Source organism: Vigna unguiculata, unplaced genomic scaffold, assembly GCF_037176805.1.
Source record: "Vigna unguiculata cultivar grain cowpea cultivar isolate G323 ecotype 2 unplaced genomic scaffold, ASM3717680v1 ptg000402l, whole genome shotgun sequence".
NCBI classification, from domain to species: domain Eukaryota; kingdom Viridiplantae; phylum Streptophyta; class Magnoliopsida; order Fabales; family Fabaceae; genus Vigna; species Vigna unguiculata.
In genome coordinates this window covers 55001-60000 of record NW_028197037.1, presented here as the reverse complement: position 1 = coordinate 60000, position 5000 = coordinate 55001, and positions in this window count along the sequence as shown.

The window sequence follows — 5000 nt, the reverse complement described above, 5'->3', positions numbered from 1 at the left end:
TCAAAATGCTTTTCTTGCGTATTCTTGATAAACCAGTGTTTATATATAGATGTAGGAAGATTTGTTTGGGAAGTAAGAAGTTCCCTTGACATCTCTTCATCTGTAAAGAATTGTCGATGTGAAAACACAGAGACAAAAGGCTGATCTTTGAATAGGAAAAAGAGTGGATCCACGGGGTCCCAAATGAATTGGCTTATTCGAAAAAAGCCCTGTTCTTTGGAAGATCTATCTCGTGTCTGGTACTGCATGGTTCCACCCTGCAAGAACTCTGAATCATTCTCTTGAAGCTCATCCTCTTCATCATAAATGATCCGCTTGTCCCGAAATGACCTGGCCCAATAGGGAAATCCCAAATTATTGGGCCTTTCAATACAATCAAATAGAAAGCCCCAAGGGCGCCATATTCTAGGAGCCCAAACGATGTGATTGAAAAAATCCTCCTCTATCTGTTGCGGGTCGAGGACTCCTCCCCCTTCTTCAAACTCCGATTCATATTTTTCATAGAGAAATCTCTGATCAACGATAGAATAAGATCCATTTTGAATCCTATTTAAGGGATTCCTTGGTTCGGACCGAAGAAGCAATGTCACTCGATCCTTATCAAATTGACTGCAATCTTTTTCTGTACGTGAGGATCCCACCAGAGCGCCTTCTACTTCTAATAGGCCATGAACTAGATCATAATTCTTCTCAACGAGTCCATAAGATGTGATCCCATTTTTTTCATCAGGTCCGGGTAGAGACCAAAGGTCTTGAGCGACCGATCCGGCAGAACAACTCAAAAGGTAAAGAAGTATCGTTAATTTCTTCATACTCGTTCCAAGTTCGAAGTACCATTTGTACAAATAAGAATCCCCCCCGTCACATGATTTCTTCTTCATATAGATAGATATAGGATCTATGGAGCAATTACTTAGAAGTACATTTTGTGAAACAGCCCTTCCTATCTGATAGAAAAGGATCCCATGATCCTGAACCGATCTTACCTGAGATCGGAAATCCCAAGTTTGTCTATGAAGAACAGAACTAATTATATTAGTGTCTATGATGGATTTTTTTTGTATAATACTAATCGATAGGGCCTCATTGTTAAGTGCTACAAGATCTCGTACATTTGAACCCATCGTCGTGGACCCGAATCCATTAGTATGGGACATTTTCTTTTCCAAGTGAAATCCCCTAGTATATGAAAGAGTGAAAAAGTGTTTTCGTTGTTGTGGAATAAGAAGCCTTCGTATCTTAATGCATGTATTGAATTTATTCGGAGCTATTAGAGCTGGATCTACTTTTTGGGGAATATGAGTCGAAGCAATAACAAGAATATTTCTAGTGGAACATCTTTCACAATCCCTGGAGAGATAGTTCACTAAAAGACCGAGGGATAAGTAATTCGACTCAGTCACATCCAGATCATGAATGTTAGGAATCCATATTATGCAAGGAGACATTGCTTTTGCTAATTCGAAGTGAAAGGTGATATAAAATCGGTCTATTTCTGGCATCATATCCATAGTTAGCGTATTCATCATAGTTAGAAGCTCCAGCTCCATATCAAGGTCACGGTCGATATCGTCACTATCGTCACTATCATCAATATCGTCACTATCATCAATATCGTCACTATCATCAATATAGTCACTATTATCAATAAGAAAACCCTTAGGCTTGTTATCCAGGAACTTGTTCAGAAATACTGTAATGAAAGGAACATAGGAGTTTGTCGCTAGGTATTTGACCAAATAGGATCGTCCAGTTCCTATAGAACCTATCACTAAAATACCCCTACTAGGGGGAGGTAGGGCTAAGCGGAGCGAAAAGGGTTTTCCATGAGATGGGAAATGCAAACTATTAGCCCCCCACAAGGTGTGTGAATAAGTAATTGTCTGATAATTAGCAAGGAATATACGTCTTTCTACTAAACAGGATGTATTGAATTCATAAATCATTAGATACTTTTTTTGAATGTCAACTAAGTATCGTAAGTAAATTGCTCCCGGTTGTTCACTTATTTGATAACCAGAGTTATTCTTTGATAAAAGATCACTATGAGTAAGACTCAATAGAATTTGATCAATCCTTTTTTCTGTTGTTAAGGTAGAAAACTGAACCAAGAATTCTTTTTCTTTATCATCAATCGAATCAGTGTTCGAGACCCAGGATTCTATTTGATCATCAATCCAATCACCATTCACGTTTTTTATTTTTCTTATCAAGGAATAGATTGCTTTACTTGGATGACTTAGATGTCTCGTATTTCTCGAAAAAGCGATTCGATTGATGGGATTTGGTATAATACTTATGAGATCGATGAGATTCCAATATTTATTCTTAGAACGTATGGATTTGACCCCATAAGCGGGACCACCACCCCATAGCATGTTGCTACCAAAAGCAAAACTCCGTATTTCTTCTAGAGAATCTCCTAATTGTTCCAGAGCAACTAGAAAGATATTCTTTAACCAGAAAGAATTCAGTTCAGATGTAGGATACCTATCCAGAAGTTTTCGCAACTCAATCATGTATGATGGAATCATCAAAGATTTTACCTTTTCGAACTCTGTCTGTAACTCACTATAGACTCGAGAAACAAAGAGAAGATGTGTACGAACGAGATATCCAGCAACAAGGAGAAGGAAAAGGATTGAATAGAAGAACTCCTGAACATTTAGCGATCTCAGATGTGTCGATATCAATAGTAACTCATTATTTCGATGAGTCATTTCTTCGGACAGAAGAAGATTATGGAAACAATTACCCGGAATCTCACTTATCAGATTCCATTGTGGAAGACACAATGGAATCTGACGAATTCGCCATAATTATCTGACCCATGCATAATATCATGAAAAATGGATACAAATTTTTGGCTGCTACTTAGTATCGGCAATAGGTCTGAAAAAGTATCTAAAAATATGAAATTTAGATATTTGTACCCCGTCGAGGTAAGGAACCATGGTATATATGTTTGGAATAGATTCCATTTTGAGAGAGTTGAAAAAACACTATCTTGTTGAAAGGTTCTATACATCTGACCTTTCTCAAGGCATTTTTGTAGACAAGAACTCCGTTTTTTCCTTTTTTCGGATGGTAAATATTTCTCAGAACATGGAGTGTGAATCCAACCCATGTTTGAATTGAAATTGAGATACTGATACAAGTTCTTCCCTTCTGAATCAGGTATATTCATATCTGAAAGAGGTTGACAATAAGTTTTTTCAAAATGGACTATTTGTCCCTCTGTTAGAGGTGTTCCAGAAATGTCTGCGATCGAGTAAATAGCTCCACGAACGAATGGATCGTATCGAATTGGAAAATGGAAAGATTTGTAGAAGTTATACCCTTCGTCGCCACTTTGCGGAAAATCGTTAGGTATCAATATGTTAGATACCTGTAACTCGATTGGTGAAATAGTATCTCTCTTCAAAAAAGCATGTTTTTTTTGACCATCGCAAAAAGAAAAGATTTTGTTGCGAATGAACAAGATTTTGAGGAATTGTCCATACGTAAAATCATAATTATTGATACGGGCCTTTTCCACATAAAAAGGGAATCTTTTGTTACAATAGAAGCAGAAGTGATATTGATTATTCAAGAATCGAAGTCGATTTGCTTTATAAAAATAGTATATCAATGAACTTCTATGAAATGGTTTCACGGGATTCAGCCAATTGTCTGGATCGTGGGATATCATTGAGAAATAGGAATCTGTGTTATCAAAAGATTTCCTGCGATTCTTTCTAGTATGGAATGAGTCAATCATCCACTTTGGTATCTTATTGAACAAAAATGGTGATATTGTTCCTCCATTGATCAAGAATTTCGATTTTTGGGAAGTATCTTGGTCATCCAATAATAAGGGTTTCCTTTTTTTCAAATGAAAGATTTGAAGACCTATTGATTCTAATAACTGATTACAGAGTGGATCATTCGGACCTTTCAATTCATAGATGTGGATCTCGGACCTATGAATGGGGATACCCCCAAAACTCACAAATAAAAAAGAAGGAAGTGAGTTAGACAAAAAGAGAAGAAACTTGGGCAAAAAAAGAAGTAACTTGGACAAAAATAAACAAAGTGACTTAGACAAATCTTTTTTGTCGATAACCTCAGACCAATCAATCGAATATTGATTAATATGTAATCGATCGAACACTACTTGAAAACGGCTATTCTGCTCAGAAATGAAATAGTCCAAATGTTCCTGGAAATTCTTGCTCCCATTGGACCATTTGTATCTATATACATTAGGATCCCAATTCATAGATCTCTCCGTTCGAGAAATCAAAATAAGAGGATCGAACCACTTCTTCTGACTCTTTTTCAAATTTGATAAATGTTGGTTGATCGTGTATTTCATTCTAGTTCGATGATTCAGAGTATCATTTCCTATTTGATACCTTTGAATTCCATATTCGAAGTTGCAATTGAATCGATTCAATACATTTCTTATGTAACCATGGGTGCTATATTGGATTTGAATCAGATTTCGGATCAATCTATATTGATTGACTGCCTCCATTATGTTGTTGCTAGCAAATACAACTATTTTAGGTTTTGGATCTTCCACATTATTTCCGCAAGAGGTCTGGACCCATTTTTTTATGATCCTTCGATAAAAAGATTCATTCTCTTCATAAAAAAGAGGAGGTAGAACCAATAAAGAGTGCTTTTTCGATTCATCCCTGGAGTTCAATAACTCATTCAAGAAATGTTTTTGATCCAATCCGGAGGAATCCATAGAAAAATCAAATTCCTTATGATACACCAGATCCGGCTCGGTTATTGATAGAGTGAATAGATCTGCCATTTCTTGAAATATATCTTCTGATTCAAAATCGTGGTGTAACGTGTATCTCCCCCTGTTCCGGTCATGGAATAGATGAAATAAACCCCAAAATGGATTTTTGTTCAAGAATGAAATCTTATTGGAACTGTCCAGTTCACCCTTTGGAACCATATCACATCCTCGATAGGATGAAATAGGATGAATTGAGACGGTA